The sequence below is a fragment of the Podarcis erhardii genome (assembly GCF_964252035.2).
Source record: "Podarcis erhardii genome assembly, chromosome: 3".
NCBI lineage: Eukaryota > Metazoa > Chordata > Lepidosauria > Squamata > Lacertidae > Podarcis > Podarcis erhardii.
In genome coordinates, this window is record NC_138507.1 from 21,304,632 (window position 1) to 21,328,851 (window position 24,220).

Consider the following 24,220-nt stretch of genomic DNA (forward strand, 5'->3'; position numbering starts at 1 on the left):
GCGCATCTATATAAAGCACGTATGAGTCAGAGAGCTAGTGGAAGAGGGAAGCAGCATAAACAGTGGATCAGGTGGCCGCTTCTGTCTCTTTGCAACCTCCACGGTAGCTGCTGTTTCTCTCTCTGTGTGTGCGTGTGCGTGTGTAACTTTACCAGAAGTGGTGCCATTGATCTCTTTTCTCCTCGCGCTCTGCATCCTCCGTAGGGAAGAGAACAAACCTCCCTGCCTGCGGGCTCCGTTTCCTGCAGGATGGCACCGTCAGCTCGCGGTTGCCGGCTGCTGCTGCCGCTTGGCTGCTGCTGCTGCTGCCTGCGAGGAGGAGGAGGAGGAGGAGGAGGAGAAGCGCCAAGAACAGCGCCGGCTGCTTGGAGAGAGGGAAGGAGAATGAAATAAATAAAAGGGCGACCCGGGCAGAGGCAGCCGCGGCGGTGCTGTTCGCTCTTGTGTGCAAATTGCCCGCTCCGAACCCCTCCCCGTGGGGGAGGCTGGGCTGGGTTGACACACGGGAGGAGCAGGAGGGGGGGGGAGAGAGAAAGAGAGAGGGGGGGAAAGGAGGAGGGAGGCAAAAGAGCCAGAAAAGGGAGCCCGTCCCCGCCCTCGTCCCTCCCCCCCGCGGCCGCGATTGGCTCCTCCCGCCCCTCGCCCGGGCTGCGAGGCCGCCTCCCTCTCCAGCTAAAGCGGCCAGTGTGCGAGCAGGAGCGAGCCAGAAGGGAGCATGGTCTCGACGCCGCAACCAGCTGCCTCCGTCTGCCCGAGTCGCGCCCGCTCCGCCAGTCCCTCGCGCGCTCCCTCCCCGCGCCGCCTCGCCTCTGCCCTCCGGAGGGGCTGAGGGGGCAGCCCCGGAGGCGGAGGCGGCAGCAGCGGCGGCGGCGGTGCGGGGCTTTGCGGTAGGGGGGGAGGGCGGAGAGGCTGCGATGCCGAAGCCGCCTCCCCCTCCTCCTCCTCCTCCTTCTCCCCCTCCTCCTCCTCCTCCTCCCGCTGTTTCTGTGCATCCTCCTTCTCCGCCTGCCTGAAGAAGGTGGGGGGGGGGGAGAGAGAGGACGAAGAAGAAGAAGAAGAGGAGCAAGAACAAGAAGAACCCAGAAGAAGCAGCAGCCGCTTTCGTGCGCCAAGGACGCGCGTAATTACGCGCCGGCGCCGGGGCCCCCTCGCCTCTCCCGCGCGCGCACCGGCCAGAGGGGAAAGGTAAGAGTCAATGTGGGGCGGCGGGAGGGGAGGGAGGGGGAGCCGGCGACGCAAGGTAGAGGGAGGACCGCGGAGCGAGGCTCCTAGGTGGCGTCTCGGGGCCCCCGCCGCTGTTTGTGGGGGGGGGCACCGCCTGGAGTAAGTCGCCTCGGGTGGGTTGAGCGGCGGGCGAATGCGAATCCCCCCTCGCGCCTGCGCTCGCCGCCTGCCTGGGAAAACTTCCTGCTTGGGTGTTTTGTGTGTGTGTGTGTGTGTGTGTGTGTGTGTGTGGTGCAAGACCAGCCTCGGTAGCGCGGGGGTGCTCTGAGGTAACCGGAGGGGGTGAGGTGCGGGGAGAGAGGCAGCCACCCAGCCTGCTTCCTCCGTCCGCCTCGGTCACTCTTTCTCTCCCAGCACCAGCCCCACCTTCCTACCTCTCCGCCACCCCTTCAACTTCCCTCTCGGTGTGGGTTTAAAAGGCACCTTTCCTCACCCCACAGAGCATGAGTTCCAAAGGTGGTTGACTTCTCCCTCTTCTGAATGGAGGAGCAGGGAACCACGCAGTGTGTCATATTTTTATTTATTTATTTTTTGTTCCCTGGCACGGCGTGTGTATTTATTTTTTTAATTTGGTAAATAATAAAACAAGGCTCTGTTTCGTAGATGGCTTCCCCCGTTTAAAAGCGCACACCACTGCAAAATCATCCATCATCACCAGAAGGCAGAGGCTATCTTTAATTAAAACTGTCCGGAAAGGAATAAAAAATGACAGTCGCTTACCTCGGAATGAAATCTGCAGGGATCTTGGTGCTGGTCTGGCATCCCTGGCTGACTTTTCTTAGTTTGTTTCAAAATGCGTTGACCCTCACGGGGAAACACAGCTTGAATAGATTGGGTAACTTCTAGGTGTGTTAGTCTCTGCTGCTGCATCCCCTTAACCAGTCTCTGCTACTCATTGTCAAACCTCCAACCACTCTCCCCCCCCCCCCGCCAATCCGCTACCCCCCAATATATCCTGTCTGCCTAATGTAGGTTGTCAGGTTTCTGGACAGCAGCTGAATTGTAGAGTGCCTTGTAGCCTTTTGGCAGAATATAAATAGTTCTATACTGAAGGTGTGTCCAGGAACCATTTATAGTGTACAGTCCTAGGCATGGCTTTCAGGAAGTTCTGTTGAACCGGATGAGACTTACCTAAGCCTATGCATGTTTACTTTCAAATCACACATCTCTGTTGACTGGAAGACTTGATTCTGTTGTATCGGCTGTGGTTTTCATGAGCTATAGTTTCTCTTCTTCCTTCTCTCCATCACCCTGTTCCACATTTAATTCTCGTGCCTTGTTTTTATGATGGGTAAAGGATTTGGTATTTGTGTAATAGAGCAAACATTTACGTTTTGGGATGATGATTGATTGCATACATTTTAAAGATTTGCTCCATGTGCATTTTGAAAAGTGTGACTGACCTCTAAAATCTACTGTTGTGATCAAGGCTGTTGTTATGTGCACATTTACCTGGGACCAAGTCCCATTGAATTCAAGACCTGCCATGGGATTGTGCTGTTTAAAGGTTAATAAAGCCTAAGTGAATATAGATATCATTGATACTTATTGAAGCCCTTAATCAATATAAAGTTTAAAAGTTTGTTGGGGGAGAGGAGAAAAAAAGCAAATTGTTATTGAGAAATTGTGTTAATATTGTTAGTGTACATTTCACCAGAAATAATATTGGGTGTCTCCTCCGCCAAATCAATCAGATTGCCGATAGCAGCACTACACTACCATCTTTTAAGTTTCAACAAATTGTTAAATTATGGGCCCCCCCTTCATATATATGATTGTATGAGAGAAGCATTACTATGTTCCTCCTATTCCTTTTAAAAAAGGCATCTGTGGCACTCTGTTACAACTGGATTAAGCTGGTAATGGCATTTACTTCACAAAGTGAAGTACAACCATGTTTTAGCCTTATTCAACAGTTTGAAACTTTAGTTATTCACAGTGGGTTACCTACTCTTATTTGAATGAGTAACGAGGTTTTATTCTTCTCTGTATAACCTGCCCCTCACTGTGGCTGTCTGCGGAAGGGTTTTTCCCAGCTTGCAATGAAGCATGGCTTATATAAGTGAAATAACTATCAATGCATGTAGTTACAACCATGTTTCATGGGATTATTATTATTTTAATGTAAACTTGGTGCTTTGGACTGCACCTTCAGAGGATGTGGAGTTAGGTTATTGCAGTCAACATAATGAATCTGGACAAATGGTTCTTTTCTACAACTTTTATCTAAGCTATTAGATTCATAGTGGTGTTTGATCCTTATTTGAAGAGGATTAAGTTAAAACGAGCACTTTGTATAGACAGCCTCACGGAGAATTCAATTCTTCTATGTAGATTTGAGTGAACTGATGTAGCTTGAAAGTTTCCTATGCTCCCAAGTTTTCAGTGTTAACTGGTCTTGTGAAGCGTAAGAAGTATGTTCACAGTGCTTGGAGCAACAGAACCCAAGAACAAACGTTCAGTGTGAATTATTGCTGGAATAGAATATTTTATGGTTGTCATGGCTACAAATAGAGCAATGGTTGCTGGTTTTCACCTAAATGCAGTAGTAGAAAAGGGGTAGAATTCAAGTTCTTTTGTTACTTTTAATTATATCTCTGATGAATGATAGCCAAACTTCAGGTGTCCAATAAATGCAAAACATTGAATCTGGTTTCAAGATTCCCCCCCCCTTTTTTCAAACCATTAACGTACCAAAACTGCAGAAAGTAAAGCATTCTTTTTGTTTGCTAGATTCATCCCGCAAATCCTACAGTAATGGGACTTGAGGGAAACAGAAGAGCATCCAGTCCAGCCTTCCGTACACAATAGCCAACATAAACTGGATCACTCTCTGCTACAGGTGGTTAAGAAGGGGAAAATAATACACAGCATGCTAAGATTGCATCCCGGATGAGAGTGTTGGGTGAGAGACGGATGTCTACAACAGTGTGACTGATGTAAGGGAATTTGTTTCGATACTTTATATGTTTCATTCGCTGAGTGGCTTCATAGTGCCCTGATGTACATGTGCAGTACATTTTTAGTGTGTGGATGGAGTGGTTGGGGATAGTCGCTTGTTCAAGAGGGAGATGTTGGACCGATTGGGTGGACGGTGCATTTGTGTGCGTTGGTGGATGTGCTTGAGGTATGAGGAATAGAGTGGGATGACTTAAATTGGATGAATAGTGGGTACTGCACGCTTTATGTTCATGTTTTAGGGAAATTGGTTGGGTGTAGATGGAAGAGAAAATCTAGATGGGATGTGGATTTCTTACTGAGGCAAGTCCTTTGTATTGTGAGCTAGGATGTGCTCAAGAGGGGGGAATCCCTGACCCTTAAGATGTTTTCAGCTGCTGTGTTTTACTTTTGGGGATGGGGACTCTGCTGTTTTAGTCTGCACTGTGGTTTTCCAGTTGTATTGATTGTTCTCACTCCGTGTATTGTGGCTGTTATTTTTTTTATAAATGACTTAGGGGCTGTTGTAGTAGTAAGAAGTGACTATAATACATTAAATACAGTAGGGTGAAAAGCTGCGACTGACCTTAGCAGCAAGCAGCTGAAAATGTGTGTGGAACCATGTTAAGGGCAGTTTTGTTGCTTTGGAAATATGTGGACATACTGATGGTGGTGGTTTCCTCTCCTTTCTTTCAGCATTTAACATGTGTTGAAGAACAGCACACCCAAGCAGTGTCTTTATTGGACATCTGCTTGCACTGAAAAACTTGCCTAATTCTAGATTGTGTTTCTTGACCGTAGTTGCTCTCTAGGATGCTGATTCTCTTGGGTCCATGGCACCAACTCTAGGCATGTGTTTGGTCACTTGTGCTTCAGCCTTGTCCTATTATTGCTTCCCTCCCCTTCCTTTTAATGACCTTATTCCTAATATCTAGAATTTAAGGAGGCTGTTCTTTCTAATCAAAATAGCCAGGTTCACATGTCCAGCAGAGTGCTGGTTCCGATTGCTCAAAACTTCCATATCAATCCTTCCTGAACTGAATCCTGTGAATTGAAATAAAGTTGTTGGGTTTTTTAAAATTTTTAATTTTACTATTAAGTCTGCTACTTTAATTTACTTCTATGCACAATATTTCATTAAATCAATTGTCTTAAGTAGAGGATGTCGAAAAGCAGAAAACTTAATAAAGTTGAGAATCTGAACTCCTCAGAATGAGGAGGCAAATCAGCAAATCTTATTCTTCTGTCTCCCACTCTTTCTATTTAGGCACTTATTTGCATATATTGCAAAGTCTATGGAATACATTAAGAAAAGATGTTCTGAATCCCATTAAAATGTTAAGGCTGTAAGGTGTAAAATGGTAATATAAATGTGCCTGGTGCTAATCCAAAGAGAAAGATCCAAAAGTTGCTTGCAATTTTTGGGTAGCCACTGAAAGAACCCCTCAGTAATGCTGCCCTTCTGGTCAGAATATGGAACTTGCATGCTACTGTCAAGAAGGTGCGTTTTTGTTGTAGTGGGCATGGGAAACGAAGCGGTATCTTAGAATCATCAGGAGAGGCCAGCCCATTTGGGACTCAAAACAGTGAAAGAAATAGTTAAAGAAATGAGTGTGGAAATGTGTCTGAACGTTCTCTCCATGTCGAAGGTTGGTCACTATGCTTCCTGAAGGCATCAGCAAGGATGTCTCTGGGAAAAAGTTTAGTTCAGTACTGAGTTTGTGTGTGAAAATGCAGCAGGAACCACTCTGAGGTTCAAACTAGGGATGACCTGTGTACGGCTTTAGCTCTTTAGTGCTTTTTCTAGTCAATAATTTTTTGGGGTTTGCATATTTCTTGAGCTGCTCTAAATTTTTATTGATTGGAGTTACAACCTTGCATTGTTCTGTTTTATTGTGTGCTTGTAGTGTTTTTGTGGGGGTTTTTTTTTGCTTTCTTGTAAACTTCCCTGGGATTATCAGTTGTATATTGCAGGGTGGGAATACAAGCTTTATTTTTTATTTTCAAAAACCAAGATACAAATTTGCCAAGTTTTTTGATACAGATAAGTTGTGTGTTGCCTGCTTTTTACATCAGTTTACCTCTAGCTTCTAAACACTAAGATCAAGTTACCAGGACTTGTTTTCATTGGCCTTTGTTTATAAAACAAAAGGCAAAGCATAAGGAGGCCTACAGGCTACAGATGACAACATACTGTTTGGATGAAGCAAATCCACATAAGAGAAACTTAAATGCCTTTTGCCATAGTTAGGATGGCCTTAAATGGCTGGTAGTGGAGAGTCATTAATGTTGCATGATTGGAAAACAGTAACTTGTGATGAGGAAATAAATTGCCAGTGTGTGTCTTAGCTCTCTTTGTATACTAGAAGGCACTTGATCTCTCCGCAAGCACAGTCTGAATAAAAAGAACGACTAGCAAACTTGGGTACACTATTCTGCGACAAATCACCTCCCTTCTGTGGTGCCGACCCTCCCTTCCTACATTCTGGAAATAATTCAGACTTGTTCGTACTGAGTAATAATAAATATAGCAAGCTAACTTCCAGTGAAATGTAGGAGGTTTTGCTGTTGGAAATATTTACTTCAAGTCAGGAAAACATCTGAAGTATTACATTAAGAGCTGTCAGGTAATTGGACACCCCTTAGGCTACATTGGCAGAAATCACACTAGTAGTGACTCACTCTGTTGGTGATGCAAGAAGGAGGAAGGTACACCTGGTACATATAATATGTGGCTTCCCTTGTATTGTTTTAGTCTATGTTTTTTGTTTGCCTTAATCTTGGTTTCTGAAACATTTTCTTAGCCTTAAACACGTACATATGGTGTTGAACTATATTCCCGTATTGTGTGGTTTGTCAAATGGCCACCAGAACTCCTTTTGGTGGTGAAAATACCTGTTTTACAGGATTGGAAAGACCACCCTCTTTGTATCAATGTACAGAATATCTGGATGCACTTTTTGGTTTGTGAGTGTGCCTCTTATTGCCGGCTTCATCCTATTTCATCTATTCAGCATGCATTGCCAATATAGGGACACAATTTTGAATATTTGGTCACAGTATACTGCTGAAGAATCAGCAGTTTAAATATAGGCTCTGCTGTATGTGTGCTTCACCAAATGTTGTGATGGCCTCTTAATATGTGATAAGCTTGTTTATTTTTATTTTTAACAATAACCCTGACCAACACCCTTTCCCCTTCCCTTTTAATTTGATTATATGTGTCTTTGTTAGTATAATGAAAGTTGTTGTAAAACTTAAATTATTCAATACAAAAGTATAAATTTTTAATAATTGTCAAGCACGGACAAACATACGGCTTCAAGAGTGCAGACACTGCAGATTTCAAGAGATGTACCTAATCTTGTTGAGTTGGGCTTCAATCATATCTCTATTGATATTTTTGAATCCTACAAGAGACTCATTATCAGTGTTCACTCTAACAAACATGATTAGCATCGCAATGCAGCCTGTAAAAAACCACCCTTGACTTAGGTAATTTAAGAGCTTGGCTCTCAGGGTCTTTAGTGATGAGTAATTAACAGAGGAGCATGGTCTGATTTTCAAGGAGATATGCCTTTTCACACCTTGCTACAAGATTTTGTGATAGTTTTTTGGGGGGACGGACGGACGGACTGATGTTCTGTACCGGTGGATTTGAAAATAGCAGCATGCTATAAACTGAAATAAAAGCTTCCTTTCACAAGGAATTTCATCTTGCTGGCTCCTTAATGACAGCATTGAATGCATAAAACTCAAATGTCATCATACTGTATCTTAGCAGGCGTAACTATATGGCACATCCAAAAGAAATAAATTCTACAAAAGAGTAATGAACGTTTTTTAAAGCTATGTTATGCTAACTTGCCGAAATGCTAAAATGAACACAGCTGTTCTGATTCACTGAACATGCATGTTTAATGACTGGTATGTTAAAAAATAATAATGCACCAAAATCTTTACAATTCATTTCTGCAAGTACTTCTGTCTCTCTTGATTGAATAATTCATGTCAAATTGAGATATTTCAGAATCACCTGGGTTGTGTTTTCTTGGGGGGGGGGTGTAATCTGAACATCAAGTACATTGCATTACTTTAAAAAAGTATTGGAAGCAGAGCATACCTTCTTCATGCCTCTGAGATACCAGTAGAAAAACAAGCATCCAGAATAATAAATGAATGTAAGGGCTATTCTTGTTTCTCTCCTTCCACACACACCGCCCATTTCTAGGAACTAAATCTGTCTTAAACTTGTTGTTTCCCCATAATTTGAAAGGCATGTGCTTCTGCACAAGAGAGCTTCCTCTATAGCACAAGATTGTTAATTTTTTTTTTTAAAAAAATCCATTCTGAAATAAGTATAGGATGTGCTGCAGCCTTGTCACCAAAGTTGCCACTTAGCTACTTGGATTTCAAGCTCTGTGCGTGTATACACAGAAGTAAATCCAATTATGTTCAGTAGTGTGTACTCTCAGGTAAGCTAACCCTTGTGGTCCTTTCCAACTCTACGATTCTATAATTTTTGTTTCATTTGTGAACATTTATGTTCAACCAGATCGCAATAATTTGTTGTTAAGGATAGTTTTTATTCTGTGACTGCTAGGGAAGCCTTATGCCTTTTCATTTTGTTTTAATGTATTTTAAATACTGCATGACTGTTTTTTGTTTTGCGTTTGTAAGCCATCTAAATTTATTGATGGGTGGTCATAGACATCTTCATAAATAATTTTGCATAGAAGGACTGGAAGCTGCAGACTTTGTATTCCTGTTTGATAAAGGAAGGGGAGAGTTGGTCTTGGATTCCTAAGTTTACACAATACCATTGCAAGTATCATAGGATATCAAACTCGGTAATCTATCGCTATTTGACAGTCGTATATATTTGGCTGCTGCATAACTCAAGATTGATAAATAATGTTCATCTTAAAGGAAGCTAGGAGATTAATTTAGATAAGTTCTAAGGTCTGACACATTGGGTGGCTTACCCTAATAAGAACTGCACTGTTGTACCCAGAGACACAACCCACTTCCCTGTAGAAACAGACATACCACCGTAACAGAGCAAACCTACAGAACATTGAAGTAAGTAATGTATGTAAAGGTAAAGAACCCCTGACAGCTAAATCCAGTCGTGAACGACTCTGGGGTTGCGGCGCTCATCTCGCTTTACTGGCTGAGGGAGCCGACGTTTGTCTGCAGACAGTTTTTCCTGGTCATGTGGCCAGCGTTACTAAGCCGCTTCTGGTGAAACCAGAGCAGTGCACGGAAATGCTGTTTACCTTCCCACCAGAGCGGTATCTATTTATCTACTTGCACTTTGACGTGCTTTCGAACTGCTAGGTTGGCAGGAGCTGGGACCGGGCAATGTGAGCTCACCCCGTTGTGGGGATTCAAACTGCCGACTTTCTGATTGGCAAGCCCAAGGCTCAGTGGTTTAGACCACAGCGCCACCTGCGTCCCAGTAATGTATATACAACACAGCAAAAAGTTATTTTTGACTTGTCAAATTGTCAGCTCTTCCTGCTGCCCCATTATCTTGTTTTAGTCAGACACAGGTTGCTTGGGTTTTACAGATTGTAATACATTACAATGAAATTTATCTTATGATGGAAGTTGGTGTAAGACTCGTTTTCTGCTTTGTTTTCAGGGCACTGAATAAGTATTCAAACTGCTTCTACTTTATAAGTTGTCTGTCTTCACCAGGGGTCAGCAAACTTTTTCAGCAGGGGCCAGTCCACTGTCCCTCAGGCTTTGTGGGGGGCCAGACTATATTTTGGGGAAAAAACTATGAACGAATTTCTGTGCCCCACAAATAACCCAGAGATGCATTTTAAATAAAAGCACACATTCTACAAAAACACACTGATTCCTGGGCTCTCCGCAGGCGAGATTTAGAAGGCGATGGTGCCGGATCTGGCCCCCAGGCCTTAGTTTGCCTACCCATGGTCTTCACCCTTAAATGAATGTGTAAGTTCCTCCTCAGAGAGAGAAGGCAGACAGCACATCACTAATTCAAAAGGCTAAATATTTACTTGCTGACTTCTAATACAGCTAGAACGGAATGCCAGAAGTCTTAAAACCCTGTTGCTGCAGCTGTACTTGAAGAAACTCAGCAGGCAATAAAATATGCAGGAAGGTATCATCTGTCAGACATTGCGTTAGTAGGTTAGGATTTGTGCTAAACCTGTTCCAGTCCCCAGACACTGACAACAGACAAAACTGCCTATGTGTGAAAACGTCCCTTTTGATAGTTTTTTCTTTTCTCAACAGAAGTTTCAGCCTGGAGTTTCACTTGGTCTGAACATTTTGATTAGAGCTGAGCATGGTATTTGACCTGTGGACCCCACAAATGGCCCTCCTATCTAACAGCCAGTGGTTGGGAATAATGGAAGATGTCGTTCAGGAAACCCGGAAGGACCCCCCACCGCAAATTGTTTTGAAGGAGCTTTTAAATGCCCCCAAAGGTTTAGCATCGTCTTTACAATGCTTCATGGAGATTTTGTGGTTGTTGTGAGGAAGAAAAACAGCCCCATGGGAATATGCTTGTGTGGCTTGGCCTACCAGTGAAGCCACTCAGGAATAATAATAATAATAATAATAATAATAATAATAATAATAATAATAATAATAATATATTTATACCCTGCCCATCTGGCTGGGTTTCCCCAGCCACTCTGGGTGGCTTCCAACAGAACACAAAAATACAATCACCTATTAAACATTAAAAGCTTCCCCTAAACAGGACTGCCTTCAGATGTCTTCTAAAAGTTTGGTAGTTATTTTTCTCTTTGACATTTGGTGGGAGGGCGTTCCACAGGGCAGGTGCCACTACCGAGAAGGCCCTCTGCCTGGTTCCCTGTAACTTGGCTTCTCGCAGTGAGGGAACCGCCAGAAGGCCTTCGGCGCTGGACCTCAGTGTCCGGGCTGAACAATGGGGGAGGAGACGCTCCTTCAGATATACTGGACCGAGGCCGTTTAGGGCTTTAAAGGTCAGCACCAACACTTTGAATTGTGTTCGGAAACGTCCTGGGAGCCAGTGTCGGTCTTTCAAGACCGGTGTTATGTGGTCTCGGCGGCCGCTCCCAGTCACCACTCTAGCTGCCGCATTCTGGATTAGTTGTGGTTTCCAGGTCACCTTCAAAGGCAGCCCCACATAGAGCGCATTGCAGTAGTCCAATCGAGAGATAACTAGAGCATGCTAAATGTTAAATCCTGGTGTTGATTGCCCTAACAGTTCTTGGAGCTCCCATTTCTATTCATAAAAGGACAGAATGGTTGCAATTTTGTTGCTACCTCACCAACCTCCCAGTACAATATTCAAGGTTCCTAAGACATGTGAGAATGATTAAAAATACTTATGCATCTTTGCCTTTCAATAATGGCTCAGAACTTTGTGTAAAGGCTGTCATTGTAATTACTGGCCTTGGAATAGTTTTTTTCTTTTAGAAAAATGTTCCAGTACACATGAGTCTCACATACACATTGCCCAAACACATAATGTAGTTTAAATCTGTTGAAATAAATAGATTCATATCCAACTCTGTCAAGTGTCCTAGATAATCTCAGAAAGCAACCATTAGTATTTTTCAAAGTTAAATAGTTTTGTCTATTTCCTTAACTTTTAAAATGCAGTTTTTAGGATTATGTGGACAAATCAGATCTTTGTCCACATAATCATAAATCACAAAACAAGTTTTCACCTGAAGAATGCGCAAGTCATTATTTTGCAAAGGCCAACTGATGGTATGTGGTGCAGAGAAATAGAAGCGGTTCTCCTCAAATGTGTAAAATGAAGGACTGCATTTTGGAGCTGTAGAAGCTTCTGGAGAAGGATTAAAGCTCAATTGTAGAACATCTCATTTGCATGCAGATTCAATCCTCAGCATTCTACACAGTGGGGATAGGAAAGGTTCTCTTCCTGAAACCATCAAAAGCCACTGCCAGTCAGTGGTAGATAATTCTGAGCTTGATGAACGAATGGGCTTATTCAGTATAATTCCACTTCCTGTTTTATCTCTGTAGGTCCAAATTTTAGCTGTAGAAGGAGGCAGAGCTCACTTTCCTGTCTTCTGATCTTACCTGAGATTCATATTTCCTAGATTAAAAAAGAAACGTTCTCTGATGTATCTTTTTGTTTTATTTTTATTCTTTAAAAAGATACAACAGCAGCAAGCCAGTCTGAAAAATCACATTCAGTCTAATATTGAACTAGACACCCATAAACTGCAACAGATTAGTATCAGAAAATGTCAGTGCTTGGGGGACAGTCAAAGTCTGGTAATTAGTAACTTACAGGAACGACAGTGTTGTTCCCTTTCTATTTGGAAGGGCATACAGAGAATTTGGAAGCAGAAATTCAAGTGGGTTCTACAGTATTCCTTATTGAACTCCTATGGTTCAATTCCATAGTTTAAAAATGATTTGCTATTAGCTTATATGACCTAGGACCCTCATACCTATGGGACCGTCTCACCTGGTATGTCCCGCGGAGGAACTTAAGGTCCATAAATAACAACACTTTGGAGGTCCCAAACCTCAAGGAGGTTAGATTGGTTTCCACTAGGGCCAGGGCCTTTTCAGCACTGGCCCCGACGTGGTTGAATACTCTATCACAAGAGACTAGGGCCCTGCAGGATTTGACCTCTTTCTGCAGGGCCTGCAAGACAGAGCTGTTCCTCCTGGCCTTCGGCTTAGACTCACTCTGATCCCTTATATGGGATTTGTTATATAAATTTTCCCTTGGCTTTTTTGCTGGCCCATGAAGGACCAGCATGGATAGCTGGCTCGGGTGAATATCTGATGTTTCCCCTCTTTATGGTTTTGATTTATGGGCTACTACTAAAATGAGGTTGCATTTTAAGCTGCATTTTAAGTTGTATTTTAAGCCGCATTTTAATTAACTGTTGTTGTTTTTTCTATTACGTTTTATTGTAATTCATATTTGGTGTTAGCTGCCTTGAGCCCGGCCCTGGCCGGGGAGGGCGGGATATAAATTAATTTATTATTATTATTATTATTATTATTATTATTATTATTATTATTAACAACCAAACCTAATTTCTGGAGGTAGGCCAATTAATGGTTATTAACCATGAAACAGCAAAGAGGAGGCAGTACCAAACAGAGCAAAGGCAAGAGTTGATCCTCAAACAACCGCTGAGGAGTTATACTTCAAATTGCCAAGTCTGAATTTACAAGTGTCTTCATTAAGGATGACTGTAAACACCAGCAAACAAAACATGAATAAAATAAAGCCAGTATAAACAAGATAGGCATTATCCTAAACCGGCCTTTCTCAACCTTGAATAACTTTATTCAGAAGGCAAACTCACTCTAAAATAGATAATACAAAACAAAACTATAATGCAGTCCACAACTGGTCTTAATAGTAACAAAGTCACGTGTAATTAAAGAAATTATTAACATATGTTTAACTGAATGGTTATTGTTTTATACATAAATGTAAATGCTTAAAAATCTGTTTGTTCTGGACTATGATCTTCAAGCATTTTTGAAATAACTACCCACTCTCAAATGAGCTAGAGCTTTTGTTATAAATTTCCACACATGTTTTAAAACCTTACTAAACCCATGAATGTTAATGAGAACAAGTTCTAGCGTTCTAAATGCAAAATTCTGTTTCGGTATTTAAAATAGCTGTAAGTTCTTCTATATCACAAAGGTGCTTACAGATACCTGGTTTAGAAGTAAACAACAACAAACAACATTTTCTTTTGTAGTCATGTTCTCTCCCCTTTCCTCCAGCATAAAAGGGGAGGAAATTTAAAGCTTCTGTTCATGGCTTGTTCTAAGTTTTAAGTTTTAGTTTCCAGTTTGTCCGAAGTCTGAAATTTTGGCTTGCATGTTACATCTGAATCAGGGAATGGTATGCTTTCTTGCATATCCCTCAGTACTATTTAATCTACTACTGGCAATTTCTTGATGGACAAGAAAAACACTGGGTTGCTTAGAGTTAAGTCCCTGCATGCAATTTAAACCTTTTCGATACTTGTTAGTATTAAGGGACCCAACTATCTGAAACACAGAAATGAAATGTAGGCAAAAGGGTAAGCATATAAAAAGAGTAAAGGAATGGCATCCATAATCTTTGTCATATTCAGTAATCATAAATGGAATCCTGTTGTGTTTAACCAAAATACACAAATTGCTAGATAGGATCTGTTTACAGCCTGTATAATACTCCTTAATGGAAACAAGCCCGCAACTACCCACATAATAACAATTTTGTGAAATAGAATATATGAATGATTAATCAGTTCCTTCGTTTGAACCTTTAGAGAGCAAACTGGTTGACCCGGGACTATACTGTTTCTGCTTCTTGAGCCGCAACGTGTTACTGGATTAACTTTTTTCTGCTGCACAAAAGTTGGGTTTATTCATAACGGCAGTTATGTTCTGCAAAGTTGCCCTGCCAAAGGAGCATCTCTCTCTGTTCTGTATAGTGCACCTTTCTTCACAGTGCATCAAGGATCCACTTGTGTTGCCCTCCTGTAGAATTGGACGTTGTGGAATCCTTAACTGCTAATTTCATACGGTCCAATGGATGGATAATGCAATTTAATATACACATAATAATGTAATATACACATTTATCAATATGAACAATTGTCATGTGGACTGATTTCTAAGAATGATCATTATGTTAGACATAAGTGAAGTGTGTGCACTGTACAATTCATAATGATGGATTCTTCTGGTCTTCTTCTATGCAGTCTTAGTTTTACCCTAGCAGGGAGGAACCTCATTAGCAAAGATAGCAGGCTGCAGAAGTAGTAATAATAATAATAATAATAATAATAATAATAATAATAATAATTTATTATTTATACCCCGCCCATCTGACTGGGCCTCCCCAGCCACTCTGGGCGGCTTCCATAGAAACCAAAAACACTGTAAAATATCACACGTTACAAATTTCCCTGAACAGGGCTGCCTTAGGATGTCTTCTGAATGTCAGGTAGTTGTTTATCGCTTTGACATCTGCTGGAAGGGTGTTCCACAGGGCGGGCCCTCTGCCTGGTTCCCTGTAGCTTTGCTTCTCACAATGAGGGAACCGCCAGAAGGCCCTCGGCGCTGGACCTCAGCGTCCGGGCAGAACGATGGGGGTGGTATACCTTTGAGGACCAGATGCTGAGGACAAACGGAGATAGCCATCAAATGCTTTCATTGGCTCTGTGATTTGGGCTTGTTCAGCGCAGAGTGTTGTAAGCCTACGGGATGCTCACCAGACATCTGTTGGCAATGTGGTTGTCCCATCGTCTCTGGTTTCGTGTGGTGGTGCCTCACTTCCAGAAGGAAATTATCACTCAGACTGATGTGATCTTATACACTTCCCATCACATCAATAGCGTCAGCTCTACGTAGCTGGAACATGTCAAAGGCAGGATGAAGATTGAATACAAGCCAATCAAAGAAAACGTTGCTTTGATTGGGTTGTATTCAATGTAGTGCTAAGGTTCCTTCAGCACCCCTGTGGGCCCTCTAACTCTGTTCTGGGTTTCCTCTTGACCCTCCAGAGCAGATGTGGAGGTGACACAGGATGTTGCGTGGTGGGGAAGAGGAGAGAATTCCTGTTGTGCGAGTGTGAGTCTGTGGCTTCCATCCACTAGTACAATGATTTAGTTGATTATGGTTCATTATTATTATGTGTTTGTTTGTTTGTCTGTCTGTCTGTTTCCCCTCTCCTTCCTCCCACAGGAGCTCAGGGCAGCAAACATCAAAGTGCTAAGACAGCACACCCATATATTTTTTTAAAGAAAACAAATTAAGTAAAATCTTGTTGCTGGTTCTGCCCCTGTTTGTTGGGAAAGTCCTCTCCTAGTGGAGACAAGTGTCTAAGGACACCATGCTCTCTACTCCTAAGCTCCCACAAATCCTCAATGAAATATTGATTCCTTAAAATAATTGGAGTTTCCAGTGAGCCATGATGAGCTATCCTATGGCGGAAGCATTTGTTTTTTCCAGTCCTCAACTTTGACTAAGGACTATTGGCTGGTTAGGAGGAGCAGCGCAGTGCCATCAGATCACAGAAAGTTACAGTGAAGAGTGGCAGGTAATTTTGGCCAAAATGGAAAAGGAGTCTCCTGAATTTCTGTGGAATTACTAAGAATATATGGGTTCTTCTGAAATCAAACTGTGGCAGAATCCAAAGGGCTTTCTGCAGTATGAAGAACATATTCTACACTCTGGCAGGGTAGGCCATTGTGGTTCAAATTTCTGCTAAATGTGGCGCAATTTATATCCAGTGATTAATTTTTTTAAAACGTACTTAAATCTTGCACTCCTGCTCTTAATGCTGGCATCCTATAAATGACAGGTTAGTTGAAGCTAATATAGCTCTTGCCGCAGTATTCTCCTGATCCTAAAATATAAAGGTGACTTACCTGAAAAATGTTTGTGCTTCTTTTCTGGGGCAAAGCACTCTCCAAGGTAGCTATAAACAGATTTAAACAGTATAGAATAAAGATGTGTCAACAGCCCAATCGCAAAATTAAAAGCAGCAGCTTAAAAGCTCAGCAGTATGTTTTAAAAGCTAACGGAGATGGGATTGTGTGTGTACAGTGGAAGAAGTGGAAGAGAGCACTATAGGGGTCACCAGTGGAAATATCCTTTTTCTAGTGTTTACCAGTCTAGACCTGAACAGTGTACCTACAAGCTCTGAGGCTGATGTTGAGATGTAATGTCTTTTTAAACAATATTGTAATACTATTGGCCATAGTACCATTTTGTGTGTTTGTTGAGGGGAGATTTCCCCTTAAAAACTTTTAGTTTCCCTCCTCTACAAGGCTGTGAGGAATCTCCTAGGCAGCTGATTACCTTGATGTCTTGCAGCTGCGAGTACTACAAACTAGTTTCTGTTACCAACAGTATTTCTTTTCTTGTTGTGCTGTTATATTTCATTTAAAAGGGTTCTGTTTTTGAGGGATGGTCTTTTTTTTTTTTTTGGAATAATATTTATTGAATTTTCCAGTAAAACATACCAATACAAAACAATTACAATAAAGACAAACACAAACAAAAAACAAGAAGTATAATTCCAAAAATTATTTTCTCAACCTAATTTCCCCGACTTCCTCATACCTCGCCGTTTTGTATTCTAATTTCATTATCCCGTCAGCAACTCCATTCCCTTATTTCCCAATTTTTTTTAACAAATTCCATTCCTTTTCATACTCTAATATCTCTGAAAACCACCATATTTTTAAATCCATGTCAATCTAACATTCCTTAATCTTATAGTATTTATTAAGATAGTCCTTAAATTTCTTCCAATCTTCTTCCACTGTCTCTTTCTCCTGGTCTCGGATTCTGCCCGTCATCTCTGCAAGTCCCATATAATCTGTCATCTTCATCTGCCATTCTTTCAGGGTTGGTAAGTCTGATGTCTTCCAATACTTTGCAATGAGAATCCTTGCTGCTGTTGTAGCATATAAAAACAAAGTTCTATCCTTCTTTAACACCACATGACTAACCATGCCCAGGAGGAAGGCCTCTGGTTTCTTCAGGAAAGTGTATTTAAACATCTTCTTCATTTCGTTATATATCATTTCCCAGAAAGCCTTAATCCTTGGGCATGTCCACCAGAGGTGAAAGAATGAACCTTCATTCTCTTTGCATTTCCAACATTTGTTATCTGACAAGTGGTTAATTTTTGCAAGCTTGACTGCGGTCATGTACCACCTATATATCATTTTCATAATATTTTCTCTCAAGGCATTACACGCCGTGAATTTCATGCCGGTGGTCCACAACCTTTCCCAGTCAGCGAACATAATATTGTGACCAATATCTTGTGCTCACTTGATCATAGCTGATTTAACAGTTTCATCCTGCGCATTCCATTTCAGCAGCAAGTTATACATTTTTGATAAGTTATTAGTATTGGATTCTAACAATTCTGTTTCCAATTTAGATTTCTCCACCTGGAAACCAATTTTCTTATCCATCTTGTAAACCTCCATTATTTGATAATAGTGAAGCCAATCTCTAACTTTGTCCTTTAGTTTCTCAAAACTCTTCAATTTAAAGTTACTACCCTCCTGTTCTAAAATTTCCCAATATTTCGGCCATGTGGACTCCATATTAAGTCTTTTCACAGCTTTTGCCTCCATTGATGAAAGCCACCTTGGAGTTTTGTTCTCCAGTAGGTCTTTATATCTAATCCACACATTGTACAATGCTTTCCTGACAATATGATGTTTTTGAGGGATGGTCTTACCCACAAATATATTTTTCATAAACTCTTAAGGAACATGTGGAACTGAAAAGAGCAAACACATATATATATATGTGATAGTGTCAAGTAACAGTGTCTAGCTTCTTAACCATTCTTATAGAATTTCTAGCACATTCTTTACATGCCTACTCAGAAATTAGTCTAAGTTCAATGAGAATTATTCCTGGGTAAGTGGGTATAGGCTTGGAAAACTTGATTTCCTCTCCCATATTGGTTGTGCTACAGATCAGATTTCTCAAAAAAAAATTCCCCTTGATTTACGCACTACTGGATGGCTGACGCTAAATGTGGAGAGGCGAAGCTTTATTCTTTTGCCTCTAAAATTGTGCAGCTGTATATGCTGGAGTTATTATTCTAGCGCATTAGAATATGCTATATGCTCCTCTTTAGCACTCTTGAATAGAGGCACCAATTCAGGAATCTTGCTGTGTAGGAGACTGGAATTTGCAAATGAAAATTCACCCAACTAGGAAAGCCGCTGAATATCAAGTAAATACTCTGCAGTGAGGGGGGGGGGCATTGTATATAAAGAAACTTTTCTTTTTTAAACCCTTAAGACACACACCCACACACCCCACACGGGTATCTTCCTTATTTTATACCACTTGTTGGCTGGGATCCAAATAACTTGTTCTGCATGCCTAAGGAGGTGTCGGGCTCATGTTTCTGTTACTTGAACTCTTCTTCAAGAAACACGTGGCCTTTTGCTTTTGGAACTGAGAGCACTTCTGAAAGCAAGTTGAGATAATTGCCTGGTGTGTCTGTCTCTCTCTGTGTGTATGCTGTATTCCGAGACTTCAAGGATGGGAGAAGTCAGATAATCCACTGTCTTTTGGCATTCCTAAAGTAGCTCTTCACATTCTGGCAGTGAAGTTCAATTTTCATAACACTATTATAGAAGGCATTTTGTTCGTTTTCTAGTATAGTGGTCAACAGCATAGTACCCATGTGTGCCTGTGTGTCTGCTGCAGTAAGTCCTATGTTACCTTGCAAAAGGTCTCTGTTAACATTCCTTCAAAAACACACAGTGGTCTTTCTGCTCAGTTTCTGCTTGGACTGGCTCTGCATCTCCTACAGTGAACGTGCTCCCTTAAAAATATCTTCTTTTGTTGTATGCCAGGACTGGACATCCAGTGTGTTTTTGTTCTGAACACAGAACAGGTGCGAACAGCTGCTCTCTGTGGGCAAACATGGCAGTGGCTGATTTAGATGCCCCCCCCCCCCAATTGATGGGTATGTTCCTGTATGATTTTGTGCCCATTTAGATGGGGGTGGGGGGTGGGAACTGGGTATCCCTTGGTGTTTTTGTTGATTCTTTTCAGGTGGTAGTTATTTTATCATTATGTATATGTGTTTTGCAGGGACGCGGGTGGCGCTGTGGGTTAAACCACAGAGCCTAGGACTTGCCGATCAGAAGGTTGGCGGTTTGAATCCCTGCGAAGGGGTGAGCTCCCATTGCTCGGTCCCAGCTCCTGCCAACCTAGCAGTTAGAAAGCATGTCAAAAGTGCAAGTAGATAAATAGGTACCACTCCAGTGGGAAGGTAAACGGCGTTTCCATGTGCTGCTCTGGTTTGCCAGAAGCGGCTTGGTCATGCTGGCCACATGACCCAGAAGCTGTACGCCAGCTCCCTCGTCCAATAAAGCAAGATGAGCTCCACAACCCCAGAGTCGGCCACGACTGGACCTAATGGTCAGGGGTCCCTTTACCTTTATATGTGTTTTGCACATTTCTCTTAGAGATGGAGTGCTTTTGGTAGAATCTTCTCTAGGGTACCCTGAACTGACCCTTTGTGGTTAAAGAATCTAATGATACCAGAAGATGCCTGTACAGCTTGAAAGTGGGCAGCAAGAGGCGATGCTGTTTCTTCTCCTGTGGACCATTAATAAGGCTATCTCCCATCAACCACCATGATTGCATCTCTGCCACATGAATGGTTCCTTTCTTCTCCACCCGTTGGGGGACTCAGCTTTTTCTCCTTTAGCCACTGAACACAACTGCACTGTACAGAACACTTATCCATACACTAATACAGTGGTACCTCTGGTTACGTACTTAATTAGCTCCGGAGGTCCGTCCTTAACCTGAAACTGTTCTTAACCTGAAGCACCACTTTAGCTAATGGGGCCTCCTGCTGCTGCCGCACCGCCGTCATGCGATTTCTGTTCTCATCCTGAAGCAAAGTTCTTAACCCAAGGTACTATTTCTGGGTTAGCAGAGTCTGTAACCTGAAGCGTATGTAACCTGAAGCGTATGTAACCTGAGGTACCACTGTACAGTTGCACACAGTAAACCCAAAAGAACAGGCTAACTTGTAAACCCAGAAAGCTGTTCATAAACATGTAAAGCTCGTTTTACAAAATTGGCATGTGCAGTTTAATATTTCTTCTAAAAAATTAATGTATATGTTTTGGCTGCATGTTTTATTTATCTTTTGAATTGTTTTAGGTTGAGCTTCTGACTTCTATTGGCATTTTTTATTCTATCTTTTATATTTAATGCAAAACCTGCTTAGATGTTTCCTCAATCAAACAGTTTTCAAATTACCTTAAATAAATGAAATAATCAATGAAGTTGTATTGTGGAGAAAACACAGTGCTACCGCAACAGCTAGGTTTGACATAAGGCAAAGGAATGAATTACTGTTGTTGGCGAAAGAAAAGGAAAAAAGGAACGCCAAATGGCAAACTCAACAGTAATGTTTCTAAGGGCAGGAATGGGAACAGCTTGTCAAGTCAAGAGCAGTAGAGCATTTTCGCCCATACTGTCTTAGGATAAGACACAGCTCATGTTTTACAAGTCACATATGAATTTCTTTAAAACAGAAAGCCTTATGTCGTTTTCGTAGCATCGCAAGCCACCTCCTTGATCCCTTCCTTTCCTACCCCTGCACTACAAATGCTGATTAGTGATGCTGGTTTCTATGGCTTTTTGCCCGTTCTTCTCTGTCTAGGTAGCTATAATACTTTCACAATAGGCCTGCTAACTAGCGATAATGCTACATCCTGGCTTCCTTTATATCTCCTACTTCACTGTGGACAAGTGCTCTGAGAGCATCACTATGGCAGCCTAATACTGAAAATATTTTGTTTAACTAGAGCCGTATTCATTGTTTTCAGAATACAGGTGCTTCTATGATGGCTTCTGTTAGTTCTCAGACCAGATAAAGTGATTGAAGTAGTTGTGTGTACACACACCTTGTTTGTTTTCAGAGGCTGTTGTTGGCAGGCAGTGCCCTGAAAGTAATTTTTAATTGCTGTGGAGATGCTAGCTCTCTTAAGTACAAGCGACTAAGATCTGTTTCAGACTAGTGTGTTGTTCATGATGTAGGTTGCTCTAACAGAAGCATTTAAAGGTGTCATGTGCTCCTCATTTTAATATGGCTTTAAATAATGAATTGAATTTTTTCTTACAAAACAAAACAAATTTGTCGGAGCCAGACTGATTTGCTTCTCAAAAATATTTCTAACTAAAATCTTTGTTGTCCTATTTTTAAGTAGCTTTCTTGCTTTGTTTTTTAAAAACACCAATTTAAATGAGATGTTGATTGCGTCTGACATTCTGAAATGCAGCTTCAAAGTGAGTGACAATTGTAAATTTTAATCTGCAGAAGGAAGGCATTTCCTCTTGAAGTGTCCAAATTAGGCTTTTGCTATGCTCTCCTATCTCTGTAAAGTCTTTATTCCTCCCCCCCCCCTCACGGGGACAGTCGTCATGTTGATAGTGTACAGTTGATTGGCTCCTTAATATATAGGAAACTTGGTAATCTTTGTACTCCTGATGTTGTCTTCTTAACAATTCAAACTATCTCCAAAAGTAATTTGTGGGGTAACTAATAAAGCCAATCTACAGTAAATTTGGTTTAAGCCGATTTATTCCAACTCTTAAGAGTTGCTTGACAGCGGAACAGACTCCCACAAGAGGTGGTGGACTCTCCTCTCTTGGAAGTTTTTAAGCAGAGGTTGGATGGTCACCTGTCATGATTGATCTACCTGAGATACCTGCACGGTAGGGGGTTGGACTAGATGGCCCTCAGAATTCCTTCCAACTCTGCAGTTCTGATTCCATGTCTTGTGGAGACATAGGTTGCTTAAGGTCAGGCATCCCCAAACTCGGCCCTCCAGCTGTTTTGGGACTACAACTCCCATCATCCCTAGCTAACAGGACCAGTGGTCAGGGATGATGGGAACTGTAGTCCCAAAACAGCTGGAGGGCCGAGTTTGGGGATGCCTGCTTTAGGTGCTTAACACCTGCGTAGAAATAGTAGCTACTGATTTGAAGGTGGAGGGGAGCCGAGAAGAGTATTTTGTGTTTTTTCTGTCTTTTGGTTTAAAGCAAAATAAAATTCATTTTGCTAGATGGTAGCAAGGGCATATCTCTCTCTCTCTCTCTCCCCCCCCCATCTTAAAAGGCTGCTTAGGGAAGAGGCTCCATTCTCTTCGCAATTTCCTTGTCCTGATATACATATTGCAACTTGCAATCAATATTCTAAAATTGGAAACAGCCATAATTCAATGGTAGTGTGTTCGCTTTGCATGCAGAAGAACCCAGATTCAATCTTAATTTTCAAGGGTAGTGGAGTTAGACGTCTTTCTGAAGGAGCCATGCTGAATTAACTATATTTCTCCCCCTAGAGATTGCATCCAGACTTGAGCCCTTCTATGGAGGAGGGGAGCTTTTCTTCATTTCCCCCTTCCTCCCCAGACCCCAGTTCTACCTCCCACTGCTCTAGATGTATGGAAATAAGCATGGGAGGTGCTGCAGTGGCAATTGTTTTCCCCACTGGATCAAAATACCTCCATGAACAGAACAAGAATTTCAGTCTGTGGAGGGCAAAGTCTGGATTCGAACTCATATGTTGAATAATACCAGTAATTCCCTCTGCAAGTTTGCCTGGGACAGAAGTTAAGCTGACAAGGCTGTCAGATCCTAGTCTATTATAAGAGTTCACCCCAACCTTGGATCTCACCTTAAATGTTGTTATATTTGGCTTCTTTCCATTCCCCTGGTAAAGAAGCCTATCACTAAAATTTATTCATTTTAATTAAAGGATCAGCTTTAAAAACTACTCTTGGCGGATGCCATATGGTCACATTGGTTTCTTGTAAATCTCAGCCTGTCCCTTTTCATCTCTGCTAAAAATTAAGCTATTAACTTAAATAGGTATGTATCCCACGGTTTGTTTGTTTTGGCACCTTGAGGAATGTAGTTTGTGACTTTTTCTTTTTTAAACATATCCCCCTCTCTGATGAAAATGTTACTATGGCTTCTTGTTTACCGGCATGTATTAGAAATAAGACTCCAGTTGAAGATTGAATTGATACGGTAGAACAACTGAATACATAACAGCCCCTTATTAACTTTGAGAAGCGTTGGCAAATTAAAAACATAAAAGTACTAAGCATCATGTAGAAAGGAGTTAAATGAAGCATGTTTGTTTATAACGAACCTTGCTGGTATGAAAGCAACACTGAAACTGCGGTGTGAGCATCAGGCAGCACAATGGTGTGCTATGCCTATATATTTTGATGTGAATGTCTGTGTGCACATACCTGACTGTCTGGAGGAAAGCTTTACACACATATAAAGCACTCATTTGCACTTATAAAGCACTCAATAAATGCATAACCATAGCAGTATTTTCATGCCGTGTTTAATTACCATTTGGCAAATGGCTGGCTGTGTTATATTCAGTTATTTCATAGCAGTGTAAACAGAGAATCAGTAGTATGGACTAAATTGATCGATTTGTGCATTTGTCTACAACTTGGATATGCAACATGGTTTTCTTTCCAATAAATAT

The 24,220-nt window shown here is 41.7% G+C and overlaps 1 protein-coding gene across 1 annotated transcript in view; it reads left to right on the forward strand.

The window, feature by feature from the left end:
* Positions 1-707: 707 nt before the first annotated feature.
* The window catches only part of KLHL29 (kelch like family member 29), a 445,478-nt gene continuing 421,965 nt past the window's right edge, over positions 708-24,220 (forward strand). Inside the window, exon 1 of the mRNA XM_081856969.1 lies at positions 708-1,185. The gene's annotated coding sequence lies outside the window, so the exon portion shown is untranslated. The remainder of the gene's footprint in view (positions 1,186-24,220) is intronic.